General features: G+C 39.5%; 1 protein-coding gene across 1 annotated transcript in view; it reads left to right on the top strand.

Moving 5' to 3' along the window:
* ITK (IL2 inducible T cell kinase) overlaps positions 1 to 16,925 on the top strand; it is a 1,334,312-nt gene that overhangs the window by 1,058,719 nt on the left and 258,668 nt on the right. The gene's annotated exons all lie outside the window — the stretch shown is intronic.

The raw sequence follows: 16,925 nt of genomic DNA, 5'->3' as shown, positions 1-16,925 counted from the left end.
TACAGTAGAGCGTCATGGGATATATACTTTGTCTCAAGCTTCTCTGAGAGTTTGAGCTTGAAAAGCGTCCGACTTGGAGCCGAGGGATCGGCTCCGAACCCACGTGTAAGAACAAAACTGCAAGATAGAACAACTTCACATGGTTTGTTTCTTGGGTGCAACAGAATGACATAGACCCTTTTTCAGCACTAGTACCTAAAGTTCTTGAGTTTTTATCTACAATTTTTAACAAAGGTGCAAGTTCTTAACTATAAAAGTACAACTAGCTGCCATTTCTAATTTTCACATTGGAGTGAACAGTCCATCCTTAGCTTCTTCCAAACTTTGCAAGGCCTTTATAAGGGGAACCTTTCTTCTTATGCCCCCTTTTAAAGATCCTGCTCCCCCATAGAATTTAAATTTGGTTTTACAATTTTTGACCCAATCTCCCTTTGAACCAACAGCCAAGAGTGAACTAAATTTTTTAACTTGGAAGACTATCTACGTAGTGGCCATTACATCTGGTAGAAGAGTGTCAGAACTTCAAGCCCTAGCTTCTAAACCTCCTTATTTGATTTATTTATAGGGACAGGGTATCCTTACGAACTAAGTTTTCCTTCCTAAGGTGGTGTCAGAATCCAATATATCCAGTTTTCTTTCCAAATTTTTCAAACAAAGGAGAGCATATGTTGCATCTGTTGGATGTTGATAGGCAGTTATGTTTTTATTCACATAGGACAAAAAATTTCAGGAGATCAGATCAATTATTTGTCACTTTTTCAGATTCAAAATAGGGCAGACCAGTTTCTAAAGCAACCTTAGCCAAATGGTTAACTGATTGTATTTAATTTGTTTATGAAAAATTAGGTTTCCCTTTCCCAAAACCTCTAAAAGCTCATTCTACCAGGTTGGTACTTTTTTGTTAACGAGGCAACACTCAAAATGCGCTTTATATCAATAATTTCAATGTCACCATTAGGTCCATTATCCAGGTCTGTAGCACTCACCTTAACTGCAACATAATTTTTACCATTTTGTTCAAAAAGCTTCACTTTATAAACAGATTGATTACAAATCAAAGCATTATCGTTGGTGTCTAGAATAATTATTTGTACTACTGCTGTTCCAATTCTTTGAGGTTCACCGCCATCTACTGCGGTTAGTTGTAATGACATTTTAGATGCCTTCTCATAATCTAGCTGCTTTACCAGTAAGATCTCAACATGTTTGCTCTGATCATTTCATTATTCACATCTAAAATTTCCACTTCTGCGTGGAACAGTTGCAAGGGGTTTTCAATTAGAAGCTGGAAGTAAAGATTGCATTTAGGTGTCTGTCCACAGATTTGCTCTCTGTCTAATCCCATTCATTACCGATGTTCATTACTTTTCCGTTAACAGGGCAACACTGCCCCAATTTTTAATCAGTCCATTTATAAACTGAAGCTTTTTGAACAGAACAGCAAAATAACTTTTGCTGAGGCACGTGATTTTGAGAATACAAACCGTAATCATATGGAAGTGCAAGCCAGAGACAGTGGAGGCTTGACATCATTTTGTAAAGTCATTCTTGAAATTATTAGTGTAAAGCACATTTTCAGTGTTGCCCCATTAACAGTTATTTACGTTTGTTTGTTAATCGTAACAAGTGTGTGTAAAATGTATAGTTTACAGCTTTTTTTTTAAATAGGTTCATAGCTAGCAGTGTACTAGGCTAATGGCCACTAAGGACTTTATAAGCCTAGGCATGCATCCCAAATCTCAGATGAATACTGGTACACTTGGTTATGTAAGCAGGGGTTTGGGAGATGAAATATTTACAAGGTGGGTCTGAGAGATGAAATGTTATTCATTTAATTATTTCACACACACGTCAATATTAATATGAAAAATACATGGTTTCACTATACATTCTCAGCTTACCAACTGCATTTCAACTGTTGCAAATGAGACGGAAAAAAAATGCTGTTTCCCTCTTAACAGAAATGTACCACCAGGTCTATGGCAACTTCTTCAATATTTTTATCCAGATCTTTGTTGGATGTGATTTGTGCATTTGCAGCTTGGGCTAACCTTCGTGCCTTTATTGTTCATTACAAATTGGATCTGGTCTGTATGGAATGAGCAGCCTTAAGTTCAGCAGTGCTCAGGAATATCCTTCCTTAGAGTCCTCCCAGCATTCAGGTAGCTGGGGACTCTGTCCCAACAGTCGAGGAATGAATGAAAATGACAACATCAGATAAAAAGTTATGTATTCACATAACGTTACATCTGTGTTGTCCATTTTCATTCTTCCTCAACTTCCCTCCCTCCCATCCTCTATGAGTTTGACTTCTGGAAGGATTAGAAGATGCTAGAAGAACCAAAGTTCCCTTATTTGTGCTCCAGATACTGGTATCTGTTAGTTACTGCATTGACTTTAAGGACAGCAAACAAGATCTGAGGTATGGTAGGGGGCTAGTGCATTGTGGGTAAGAGAGGAGCTTGAGAGCTTCAATGTTTCACGAGTTGTAAAAAAGCAGCCAAGTCAGATCCAGGGGCTGGATCTGAACCCAACAGTTGAGGAAAAATGGAAATGATCAACACGAATTGAATGTTATGGTGAACACAACTTTTTTATACATTTTATAGCATGGATATTGGCCTAGAATAAACATAAAGAATAATTATTGCCATAAGGCCATAATGAACAAAGGGACTTCTGCATGCTCATTAGTACAATAATGACTGTATAGCAAATCCCTGAGTGTTAGCTGACACAAAACTGCAGGCAGTATAGGGGAACTGATTACTTTTGCTGCTGCTGTTGAATACTTGTCATATTATATTATAATAGTAGAACATTATTGTTAAAGAAATAGAATTCAAAAGGAAAATAAAATGTAATTGTTTTATGTTCTAGATACAAAAATATGGGCTTTAACATAGTTTATTAGTATGAAATATCCATGATATTATTCAGACTTTGTAAAAGCATTATGAATCCAAGATCAGTAGTTCTTGCAGAACAATTCAGATTTTTTAAGAAAAAAATGGCTTTCAACTGTGATTGTATCTACATATATAACAGAAGTACACAGAATAGCAGAAAATCTGAGTGGTAGTTCAGCATAGAGGATTAAGGTCAGTGAGCTTCATCATACAGTCCTTGGTTTGAATCCTGCCAGTGAGCATCCTCCTACAGTCCTTGGTTTAAATCCTGCCGGTGAGATTCCTCCTATAGTCCTTAGTTTGAATCACTCACTCTGATTCCCTTCTTATCCTTGAGCAAGTAATTTAAACAGACAACACTCCCTGGGCAGCCCCGTAAAAGCATATGTGCTTAGTGGGCTTATCCAGTAAACAAATAAATAAAAAAGTAAATAAATAATACTGACAATTTGGTTCATAGGTGTGTACTAGGCTAACAGCCCTGGGGCCTTTACAGGCCTAGCCATAGGATTACCCTGGCATAGTGCCACCCGACCTTAGTTCCCAGTGCATCTGTCGAGTAGAGCCACTGGTGTTATCCCCGGGGTGAATTTTCTGTTTCCCATACACTCGTCAAGATTTCTCTTGAAGAGGGTCAGTGAGGTGCTCTGCTTGACATGTATGGGAAGTCTGTTCCATAGCATGGGCAGTCTCTGGGTTATGAACCTGTCCTTCCAGCATGTTCTGTTAATTGTGGTAATGAGGGTGAGGTCTCTGGAGCATGTGGTGTGGAGGGATTGGGATTTCTTTAGATGTAGCATTTCTAACAGAGCTGGGTCAGGCATGGCTTTTTAAGTCAAGCAGACATCGCCTCTAAGTAGGCGATATGAGACAGAGAATAGTTGGAGTTTTTTGAGTCTGTCCATATAGGACAAGTGTTTATGGCCTAGGATCCTCTTTGTGAGGTACTTTTGCAGCTTCTCCAGTTGTTGCAGGCATCTAGTGAGGTACACGCCAAATGGGGCACTGTACTCGATGATTGGCCTAATGAGGGAAGAGTAGAGGGAGACAATGACCTCTTTCTTCCTGGATGCAAAACCCTTAGTAATGAGATGTGCCACATAGAAGGTCTTTCTGATCACAGTGTCAATGTGGTGGTCAAAAGAGAGGTTGCTGTCAACCTGTGTTCCCAGATCTCTTATAATGTCTTCTGTGTTCAGTGGACTACCATCAGTGTTGTAATTCATGGGAACTGGGTTTTTCCCAAAGGGGATGAAGACACATTTTTTGGCATTGAGCTTAAGGCTATGGTTCTGACAACAGTTGTTGGTCACAGTTAGGCCATTCTGTAGGATGTCAACATCACTTGGGGAGTTAATAATAGCTCCCAACTTGCAATTGTCTGTGAACTTTGTCAGCCAGAGTCCCTTTGTGTTGGCCTGGACATCAGGGAAGTAGATACCAAACAGGAGAGGACCCAGGGCAGAACCCTCTGGGACTCCACTCATGAGTGGTTGGCAGTCAGACTTGGAGTCAGCTACTTTTACACTGTGGGTTCTATCTGTGAGCCATTTTGCAACCCACCTAGTGATATAGGGGTTGATGCCTAGCTTACTGAATTTTTCTATGATTCCTGAGTGGGGAATAGTATCAAAGGCCTTGGCCAGATCAAGGTAGGCTGTATGAACCACCTTGCTTTCATCCGCAGCTCTGGTGACTGACTCAAAGAAATCGATCAAGTTGAGCAGGCATGATCTACCCTTCACAAAACCAAACTGTGTGGGATCCAGAGTTTGGAGATTCCCTATTTCCTTGTTTATTAAGTCCATGATGATGTGTTCCATAGCTTTGCATATCAGACTCGTCAGGTTAATGGGGCGATAGTTCCCAGGGTCTGTAGTAGCTCCTCCTTTGTGGAGAGGGATATCTGGTGCAGTGCGCCATTCGGCAGGAACAAAGCCTAAGGTGAGGCTGTGATTGAACAGGGCACACAGGTGATGTGCCAGTTCACTCTGTAGTTCATGTAAAACACAGCCAAGGGATATTGTCAGGTCCCATAGAAGCTGTATTATTGGCCTTGGACAGTGCTATTTTAACCTGTGTAGGAGTAATACTGGGTGCCTGGCAATCTACTGGTATTGTGACTGGTCCTTTGGGTGGGGGATAAATTTGGCACTGAATCTGACGGCCAGTATACTGGCAATATCTGTTGGCTCGGTATAGGAGGTACCATTGTGCAGTAGCTCAGAGCAAATCTGGGCATTGCCGTGGAGATACTTTACATAACTATAGAAGGCCTTCAAGGTTGAGATCTAAAATTTATTGCAGTAGATTTATGAGTGACCAGAAAAAAGTTACTCCCAAAGAAGTATTTAGCAATATATAAAAATGCTAAGTGTTGCAATCAAAACAGAAGCTGATGTACAGGATGCCTCTGAAGTTTAATAAGCATTAACATATCTACTGCATACACCAACAGACAGCATTTTTTATTGTGGCAAAACTGGTTGTTTTAAAGAAAAACTCTTTAAACAAAGCTGGAAAGTACTTGCACAATGTAAAGAAAAAAGAAAAAAAAAAAGTTCAACTGATCAGTGTGGAAAAGTTTGACATAAAATAAGTATAGAACCTTAGGTGACTGACATAGACAGGAAAGAATATGGGTACAGATTCTGAAACAGATGATTCAGTGTGTCTGGAATTACAGTAATATGACTGACTATGATCACAGAATAATAAGGGATACAAAAGAGATGGCAGAGAGTAGTCATGATCTCTATAATTTCTGTAACTGATGCAAAACAAAAATGTTCGTGAAGCTAATCACAAAAGAAGCAGCTAGCTGTACAGTTAAAATGCATACAGATAAGAAAGTGGTCTCTAAAGGTAAAATTAAATTAAAGTTATGTACTCACCGTAACTATACACCTGTGTTTTGCAATTTCATTCTTCTTCAAAGTATGGGTTATGGATCTCGCCTCGGATTCAACTCAGACACATATCTCAGACTTACGGATCCAACTCTTGAGCTGCTCCCTCTACCCATAATGCCCCAGCTAGCCTACACTACCTGAGACTGAGTTTGCTCCCTTATATGTATCCTAAGATAGAGTAGGAAGAAAGCAAAAAATAACAGTAAGCCAGGGCTCAAACCTGGAACTAGAAGGTTCCAAAAAAGAAATCCATGAAATCACACCAGAGGATAACAGGTAAGGGAATGAGGGTGGGGAGGTGAAGAAGAATGAAAATGGACAACACAGATGCATAGTTATGGTGAGTACATAACTTTAATATCTGATGTTGTCCTTTTCATTCTTCTTCAATGTATGGGACAGAGTCCCCAGCTACGTCAATCTTTAGCGGCCTTCATGGAAGGATATTCCAGAGAACTGCTGAATGAAAAACAGCTTTGCATCTGGATGTCAAATCTAGTTTTTAGTTAGTAATAAAGGTATTAGCATTGGACCAGGTGGCCGCTGCACAAATGTCATCAGTGGAAATTCTAAACCAAAAAGCAGAAGTGGTCATGGATCTAGCTGAATGAGCATTAAGCGGCTTTGATAGAGAGAGGCCTTGCTGAGTATATACAAAAGAAATGCAATCAGTAATCCATTTTGCCAAGGTAAATTTAGAAACTGGTGATCCCAGTCTGTTCGGTGAGAAAGAAACAAACTGGTCAGTTTTCCTGAAATTTTTTGTCCACTTGTGTTGATAAAAAAGTAGTTGTCTATTTACATCTAAAAGATGTAACATGTACTCCCCCTTATTTGAAAAATTAGAGAAGAAGACAGGTAAATGAATCATTTTATTGATATTTGATTCAGATGCTACTTCTGGAAAGAAGGATGAATTCGTTCATAAAGTAACTCTGTCTTTGTAAAAAACAATATAAGGGGATTTGAAAGCTAAAACTTAGAGTCCAGAAATTCACCTTGCAGATGTAATAGCTATTAGGAATGCTGTTTTCTAAGGCAAAAGTTTGAAATCAGTTTTGGCTGAAAGTTAAAAGGGTTGCTGTGCCAACCCCTGAAGTACGACTGTTAAATCCCAAGAAGGTGACAGGTCTTTCACTGGAGGCCTAAGTAAGAAAGTGCATTTTAAAAAAGCCTTGCATAACTTGGAATAAGCTAAAGAGGAAGCTTTTTCTCCTGAATGAAATTTTGATACAGCTGCTAATTGTACTTTGACTGTGTAAAAACTAGCATCTTCCTGAAAAACAGAAGCTAAAAATTGCAGAACTGAAGATATAGGAGCAGTGAAAGGGTCAGTTTCCATCATAAGAACCCAAATTGAAAATCTTTTCCATTTACTTCTGTAGATCTTCCTTGCAGGAGCTTTCTGGGAAGATAAAAATATTTGTCAGACCTGGAAGGAAAGCCTGGGCTGTCTAAGTTGTCAATAGAATTGGAGAAACCATGCAGTTAGTTTGAAGCCTGGAATACTGGGATGCTTCATCCCCAAGGGATGCGACAGAAGGTCTGGACTGAGGTCCACTATCCATGGAGGATATCAAAAATGAGACCAAAGAAAGGGGAACCCTATTTAGTGATGCCAGAAGGGGGCAATGAAGATGACTGCTCTCTTCAACCAATATGCTTTTGTAAGAATTTTGGAATCAAAGGTAATAGGGGATAAGTATAAAGGAGACCAGAGGGCCAAATGTGGACTAGAACATCTCTCAGTGACCCCCCCCCCGGTGGGATATTAGAGCAAAATACCTTAAGCACTTGTTGCGGGGAGATGCAAAGAGATTGCAGCAAGGCTGGCCTCAATGACAGAAAAACTTCTCCACCACTGATTGATTGAGAGACCACTTGTGAGGTAAGAAAATGGACTTGCTGAGTTTGTCTGCCAGTACACTGAATTTCCTTGTAATGTATTTTGCCACTAGAAGGCAGTTGGAAGAAATTGCCCACTGCCACACTGTCATAACTTCTCAACAGAGGGAGTAAGATCAGGTTCCCCTTGTTTGTTGGTGTTCCAGATCAGATATGTTGTTGGTTTGAATTGCGATAGTCCCAGGATGGAGGACATTTTGAAAGACCTGCAATACTAAAAGGACCACCTCATCTCTAGGATGTTGATGTGAGAATTGGTCTCTTGGGGAGACAATGTGACTTGGATCATCCATCCCAAGAAATGCTCCCTGACCCAAGTGGGAGGTGTCTGTGGTAACTGTGGCCCCTGGAGGAGACAGAATGAATTGATGGCCCAAGTAAATGTTGTCCAATTGACTCCACCAGCAAAGATAATGTTTGCACACCTGAGTTAGTTTGATTGGGAAGGATAGAGGATGTTGCAGAATAGACCACCAAATAGCTAGAGCCTGTTGGAGAACATGTATGTAGAAAATGTGCCATAGGAACTAAGACTCTGGCCTCTGCCATCAAACCTAGAGCCTGAAGGGCAAGGCACGTCTGGCTGGAGGAGCAGGATGAGCAAGGATTTACTGTACATGAAACTTAATTGTAGCTATTCAATGTGCAAGCAAAGCAGCAGCCTGACTTAATGTGTTCAACTGGGCACCGATGAACTCTGTGCTGAGCTTAGTTTGGATTTGGAGGTGTTGACTGTAATACCTAGTGTTTGGCAAAGTTGGCACAAATAGTTCCTGGACTCTTCCAAGAGATACCTGGTGGGGGTGGTGAATTGTGAGTCATCTAAATATGGAAACACCTGGAATCCCAGCAGTCTCAGGTGAACTGCTACCACTGCCATACACATGGTAAGCACCCAGACGGGCTGTGTTGAGACCAAAGGGCTGGACTCTGAACTGATAGTGCAGATGTCTTTGGGAGTGTCTGTTAATCTTGACATGATAGTATGCATCTTGAAGATTGACTGAGCACATCCAATCATCCTTGCAAAAAATGGGCAGGATGGACTAAACCATGACCATTCAGAACTTTGACTTCTTCACAAATTGGTTCAGATTATTTAGATCCGCAATTGGTCTCCGGTCCCCTGTCTTCTTTGGCATGAAAAGAACCTCGAGTAAGTTCTGAATTCTCTTTGGTCTGATGGGACCAGCTGGATGACTCTTTTGTCCAGCAGCTTTTGAAGCTCTTGAGCTGCAGCTTCTCTTTGACTGGGTGGGACATCGGGAAGCTTTTTTCTTTTGGTTGGGAGAATCTGGAAAAATGGTATGAAGTAACCATTGGAATTTACTTTTAACACCCAATAATCTTTTGTTATAGAAGCCCACCAATATGGGTGCAATGATAAGCACCCCCTGACTGTCTCCAGAGGTGAGCAGTTGGGCAACCCTTCAGGAGCACTGAAATGGTCTATCCAGAAAGGAATCTCAGAACCCTGGTTTTGCAAGCCTCCTCTGCTGTGAGCATTTGAGCTCCCTGCTGTGCTCCTGGAGGAGTTGTCCCCATGTGAGTCCTAGAAAGAACCCTGGGATTTACAGAAACACATTTTCTTGCCCCTGATTGATTCCAGGAAAAAGATTGTTGAGGGGTAGAAAGGGAATCCCTGTGGCAGATAGGGTTTTCCCCCCTGTTTACTGTGGGAGAGGATTTCTTTAATGGAAGGGCCAAAAAGGATGTACCAGCCAAAGGAGCACTGATGAAAAAAGACTTGAAAGGCTCCACAAAATCGCAAAGCCACATCCAGGCACATTTCCATATGGCAATGCCTGAACCGGCAGCATGTGCTGCACTCACTGCAGTATGGGATATCAACCTCATGGACACATTGGAAATGGATAATAGAGTGGCTAGTTGTGAAGATGATCCTTTATAGTCTTCCACAGACATGGACTCCAAGAGGGACTTGGAGTGCTCTTTAGTCAAATTCCTCTGCAGCCTCGAAAGTGCACTAAATAATTCAGGTACCTCAAGGCAAAGGTCCCTGAAGTAAATATGTGCTTTCCAAATCTATCCAATGCCCTTGACTCTGTATTAGGGGGATGGACAAAAGAGCTCTGCTCAGCTAGCTCCTTTTCTGTGGCTGCCACTACAACCATAGCATCAACAGGGACTCCTTTGCTCCAATGGGTTCTGTCCTTCAGTGATGCTAAACTTTTGCCTGGATGTCAGTGTATTGGTTTCATGGAGTTCAGTTCCTTCATGTCCCAAGAGAGACTAGATCAATAAGCTCATCATCCAGGGGAGACATGCAAGATATAGATGAGCCTCACCCAAAAGCTTCCAGAAATACTGACTCCTCCAGAGAGGGAGTATCTGAAGACCATTCACCTTTCTGCTTGAGAATCTCTAGAATAGCTCCAAATGAAATGTCATCCAGTGGAGATCTGAGGTACCCTTCCCCTTTGTTGAAGTCAGTATCCTCTGTGAGAGATTCCATAGCGGAATCTATGTGCCTCCTTTTGCATGTTCTCATATGGGAAACCTCCTCAGTGGGATGCTCTGGAGAGGAATCCAAAGAGATGAGAAGTTCCTCTAAGGAAACTGTCCAGATGCTAGTTGGCACCAGCTGTCCCTGTGGAATAGGTTTGATGGGATCAGCGTTCAGACTCACTGACTCACTTGGGGAATAGGCCACATTTAAGAGAATAACAAAGAAAGAAAAGATAATTTTTTTAAGATAGTAAAACTACCAGTACAGTAGTATGAGTGTCCTATAAAGGCTAGAAAAAGGAAGAAGAAGCAAAGGAAAGGACTGGTACCAACAACAGTACACAACAACAGAACCAAAAAGGTAGGAAAAAGCAACATCCTAAACTATAATATAATGCATAAAGACAGCAATAAATAGATCATGTCAGTCTGGCTCCACTACCCTCTACCTCTGCATTTTTACAGAGCCCTCCATCATTTAAAATAAATGGGCTATTATTATATCAAGCAAGTATCTTCTATTGTGATTTAGTCAGATTCGAGAAATTAGAAGTAGTGAGGGTGAAGCTCTTTTGCTTTCCCCTCTTTAGGCGTAATTATGTTTTATGGCATTATGGGAACTCTAGGATTACCACTGGCTGCATTTCAGAATGCCATGGCATTTATTATATAAATGTCTCCATATTGCAATTTGTTTTCAGGTGTACTGGAAGCAGACCCTTTTCCCATTCGTTATTGTTTTCAGTTTAATGGGGTGGGTACATTGCTTGCTTTATTTTTTAAAAACATCCAGGCAATGTGATTGCAATTTATGCTTACAAAACGTGAGTAACATGATGCAACACAGTATATCATTTTAATATATATCTGACTAGAGGTATGCATTTCAGTAAAATGCATTAAACAGAAAAGGAAATCGGAAAACAAAATATAAATACAACCCAGCAAAATTATAAATATCTAAAAAATATTGTTGAAACTGAAAAAAGATAGTTCCTATAACTAGCAAAGAGGTGTGTCATGTTATTATAGATGATTAAAATACAATCTCTTTTGATAACAAAGTTAAGAAAATGATGATATATGCAAATATTTCCTTCTGTTTCCCTGCATTGAATAGCAGATACAGACAACTTGCAGCATGTTAAAATCCTTCTTTCTTTAATGTATAGCTAAATCAGGGCACAAGCATATATTAGTACCTGCTGTATTGGCTTGTATTACTGCACAAATCAGAAAGCAAGAAGCAACCCCAGCTGAAGGAATATAATTCATTCCTTCTATTTAGAAAAAATATATAGTTTTTTTAAAAGCATAAACATTTTTAGGGGGCTTAGAACAGTACATTGAATATTCCCATGTAAATCCTACCATAAAAAAGAAAACAAGTGGAAAATAAATAATGTGAACAATACTGCATGGCAGGGTCTTGAATATAATATGTACTTTAAAAGACTCTCAATATGTGTTTAGTGAATCTTTGTATCATGCAGAACTAAGGTCTAGTAAAATTTGTTGAATAGGTATCAAGGGAAAAAAAGCAACTAGAGAAGTTGTTTTCAGTACAGACTTAATGGAACTGCAAAAAACATTGCATGAGCATTGCTTACTCTGGTATTTGTGATATATTCTTTAGCTAGCTTACAGGGATTTGTAAATACTATTCGTTACAATGAGTATTTCACAAAGTCTGAACTGTGTCTATGGGAGTGTTACCTAATAGCTGTGCAAAGTGAATGAATCCTTCTTAGTTTCACTTATGAAGGGTCTCACTCACTCAATTCACTCTGTTTGGCTGCAGTCCTGCATGACATATTATGAGACAGAGGTAAAGTTAAGAGTTTGGAAAGTGGACTTTTTGTACTAGTTGAGCAGACTATTTGTAGTAGTCACACCCATATTCATAGGTGTATACTAGGTTAACAATGATAGGGACATTTTTAAGCCTACCCATGCATCCCAAATGTAACCCAGATTTAGCCAATATAGGAGTTACTTATTCACAAGGAATTGTTGTCTCTGACCTTTGCTTAGAAGGGCACTATGCTAGACTGCAGCACTCATTCTGAAAAACCACCTCACTATACAGTGAGTACTATGCAAATAATTCCTACCCTGTCTGATAGCCAAAGCTGACAGCCTTCAGGTAAATAAAATATAACAGAGGCAAATCCAAGCATATTTGAGCATAAGCCAATTGGTTGAGAGCCACTGTATACAGGATAGATGAGAGACAGGGAAAAGTGTCCTCCATCCTTTGCAGGAAAGTCCATAGTAGATACCTTTGCTCAAAGTTTTGTTTTAAAGTATTTGAAAGATATGAGAAATGTGTCTTTAAGTCTTGATTAGTAGATGTTACCTGTCCACACAGCATTTTAACAGTGGATGTAAATTAATAAAGTGCACTGCCAACGTATCCTTTTTTTGATGTTCACTCTTTACAGTGAAATGGTACCAGAAGACTTATCATTTCCTAAAGTGATGGAACAAACTGTAGTGGGTGAAAAAGGTAAACCAACCAAATAAATTAGCCATTTTTGTTGAAATAAAGCATTTGATTAGTGGTACAGACACTACTGTAAGGTGGTGTAAAAGGAATTATGAGGCTAAGCCTACTTGTTCTTCCCAGGAAAGGGTCAAGTGAAAATGTGTGGGTGAGTTCAGACTGCTCATCCAGTTCTTTTGGAGACCAGAACAGTGGAAATTACTTGGGCTGGGCAAACAAGTGTGTCTGAAAGCATACCCATCATTGGACTAGGAGCATGCCCCGTCCCAGTAGCTATGCCTCATCACTCATCCTAGCCATCAGCATAACACCACCATGGGGGGAAAATTACCACAACCCATTCAAGGTAAGCCTGCATCTGAAAAAATGTAGCACATTCCAGACTCACTAACCTACCTGCAGGAGTCCTGTCAACTCCAGCTTTAGGAGGTGCTGGTGATCCATTCCTGTACGTGTTAAAATTATAAATAAAATATTAATAGTAAGTGCTCACAGACTGGAGGGAGATGGAGTTAGGAGAGTCACAGTGCCAAAGGATACATACAACCCCAAACCCCGCAGCAAAGAGAACCTGTAGCAATAAATAAATAAATAAATAAATAAATAAATAAAAAGCAGAATAAGTTATAGGGTTTCATTACTCCTCTCTTCTACTACATATAGTGATAGAAGGGTACTGTCCTGTCTGTTTTCGCTGCCAGCAGTCCTACATACAAAGAAAATAACACTGAGAAGCATAAGGCAGTTGCAACACACAAGAGTTAGAAACAGAGTTTGCACTGTTTTTGAAGTAATATATGAAACTTTTAGAAGCATTTATAAGAGATGCAACAACTACAATGAATGAATATTTTGGAACAGAAATAGTCAACAGACCAAGTGAAATATCCCCCACTTGAGGATCTTAGATAAACTTACTGATTTAAGCATAAGCCCCTACATTGTCAGATGGATAGCCAACTTGTTCACTGACAGGACACATTTTCTAGATAGGTGAATCCACTTCCAATAAGAAACCTGTTGCTAGCAATGTCCACAGAGCTCAGTGTTGGGACCCCTCCTGTTTGGTATATACTTCTCTAAAGTGAAGGCCAATTTTGGGGGCCCCTGGCTCACCAGGTTCACTGACAACTGTAAGCTGGGAGCAATCATTGAATCCCCAAATGATGTTAACATCCTACAGACAGGCCTAAAAATGACAAATGGATGGTGCCAAAACCATGGTCTGAGACTAACTGTTAAAAAATGCATAATCACACTGTTCAGTAAATCAGATATCCCTTCAAATGATAATATTGATAGCGCGTCCCTAAAAGTAGACCCAGTGGTGAGGGGCCTAGGAACAGAGATAGTTAGTAACCTAAACTTTGATCACCAGGTGGCTACGGTAATGAGGAAATCCTCCTGTGTGGCTCAACTTATACATAAAGGCATGGCATCGAGATCAAAGGAAGTCATAATGCCATTGTACGTGGCTCTGATCAGGCCCATAATAGAGTACAGTGCTCCCTTCTGCATGTACTTAACTAGGGACTTATACCAACTGGAGTGACCCCAGAGGTTTCTCACTAAACAAAAAAAAAAAAAAAAACAAAGTGTAAGACACATGTCTTATGCAGATTGACTAAAGGTCCTATCCCTTTAATCCATCTCATTTTGTTTATTGTGAGGGGACATATGCCTGACCTACAAGGCATTCTCTAATCCAGCCTTGATGAAAATGTTGCATATTCACAAGAAGAAAAATATACAACATGGACCTGAACCTTATCTGTGACTTTAACAGAACTTACTGGAGAGTGAGAGATTTGTATCCCAAAGACTACCTCATCTATGGAATATACTTCCCATCTTTATAAAACAAAGCATGTTCTTCACTCTTTTCAAAAATAATTTGTATAAATGGATGGAGAACCATAAATTCACTCATGGGCCACTGCCCATGTCCCTTATGGATAGAGGCAGTTTGTAAAATGACTCAGAGTTCCAACACCCAAAGACCCACTACCCTGGTACTACCCCATACCATATCTGGGGAAATAAGATATAATATTGTCATATCCTCAGTATTATTGGTCAGGCTTGTAAAGGCTCTTGTGCCATTAGCTAGTAATCATCTGTGAACCTATGACATGTCAGTAATGCCTCTGTATTAAAAACATGTAACAGTACTTAGATTTTTGCAAGACTGATGAATATGAAAAGTGATACCTCCCATTTCTTATTGTTTGATATCCTGAGAAAAAGACAGAAAGATATATTAAAAGGCAAGAACATATTAATACAGTCTACAGTCTGGACAGGAGAGACATTAAAATCTGGAGATTAGTTGCTCATTTCCCCTTCCTCACCCTCTAATCAAAGGAATACCTCAAGGATCCATCCTATCCCCTCTACATCTCTCTATATTTATTAATCACCCACCCATGAACCTCCCCCAGCTCAGTACCATCCTATACTAGATGATTTGGACAGCTACAGAAGCAAGATTTCCCCATGCCATAAAAACAAAACTTGAAAAATACCCATTTCTCCCATACCTCTCAAGCTCTTAGAACAATAAATCTGGACAAAGCCATAAATAAAACTGGGAAAAAGGGACAAAATAGAGACAATTATTAAATATTGCTCGTACAAACAAAGAAAGTTGATAGAATAACGGGTTTTGCATTAGCATGAATTTTCTGAAGGGTATGAAGTCTGAAACTCAAATGCATGTCATTATTTTCTAACTTCAATCTTTAATGATTTGATACAAATTTGCCAGAAAACCACAATTATATGAAAAAACTGACCAAAAATATGATGGAAAAATCTGGACGTTTTGTGAAAATCTGTACAGTTGAGAGGTATGATCTCTCCTGTCTAACTGGCTACTCAAAAATAAACTCAGTACCAAGAAGACAAAAATCGACGATCTTCAGTATTATACAAAAACTTTCAAGTGTCCCAGCTGAATGGATTATTCAGCTTAGCAGCCAAGCACTATTAGAAATGACCAATTACTTCAAATGCTTATGTATCTGGCTTGACCAAACCCTGAAATTTCAACATTATAGCTCTGTGACCAAACCAAATGTCAGTTCACTAATTTTCTGATATTTCACTTCCTGCCTCTGGTTCTAGAGCAACTAAAATCAAAGGAATTATAATGGCAATCATAGCCAATACTTCCAAGAAAAATCTGACCTCCCTCCACACCACATCGCCCAAAACAGAATATCAACACAGTGTCCTTCAAAAGGCAAAATGAATTCCAATTAAACGATGGTGTACTCTACTCCTAGTCTCCCTCACCTGAAATCTAGTAAACCAACAAACCTTCTCATTTTTTGCCAGGAGAGTAACTAAGGGATATATAACATATTACCCAAGACCACACTCCCATGAGTTCCATTCCTTACTAGGAACAGACTTTATGGTACTGACCACAGTTTCTCAGCACTTGCATCCCCATGCATACGGGAATCTCTCCCACTGAGACACAATTATTTCCTTTTTGCCAAGCTTTCTATTAACCAATGTAAAAACATTTGAATTTATATGCATCGCTTAAGACATAGACTTCTTAAACACTTACATTTACCTTTCTCTAGACCTCTGCCTCTTTGGAATCTGAGTCTTTACCAATACTTATCTCTTACTTTTTCATCAAGGCTAATGCTACTTCTCACTCTTTTTCTTGCAACTCCTTTGATTCATCATTTCCAGTTGTAAAATGTACACCTCAACATGATGTAAAATTTGTGCATTGTATCTCTATTTTGTGTGACTAGTTTTGCATTACGTTTGTGTTTTACTCTTGGTTGTAATTGTTACATTTTTGTAGTGCATGGAACACTGTGATTAAGCTGCAAAATTGGAAAAAAGATAAACCTGTTGCATGCTTCTGTAGCACAAGATCTGACCATAACAGTGCTTTCAGATGTGAATTTCTTGGCACCCATGTCTCCAACACACATTAACATGGTGATGATTGGAGACCTGATCATAACCCTGTATGCGGCCGCTACTTAGAATGTAACCTCGGTAACCAAGATGTAAAATAAAAATAAAGTAATGGGCTAACATGGTAATCATTATTTCATCAAGTGAAAAAACATGCATATGGGTAAATTAGCACAACCACTTTTCTTCATCATAGTGTATTCAATCTCCCATTCTAAATATTAAACACATCTGTACTCACATTAAACCATTGCAAGCAAGGCTTAGATACAACAG

Source organism: Protopterus annectens, chromosome 4.part0 (assembly GCF_019279795.1).
Source record: "Protopterus annectens isolate FY-2018-M chromosome 4.part0, PAN1.0, whole genome shotgun sequence".
In the NCBI taxonomy this organism is placed as follows: Eukaryota; Metazoa; Chordata; order Ceratodontiformes; family Protopteridae; genus Protopterus; species Protopterus annectens.
Note: the sequence above shows the minus strand (reverse complement) of the source record. Positions and strands in the feature narration are given on the sequence as shown.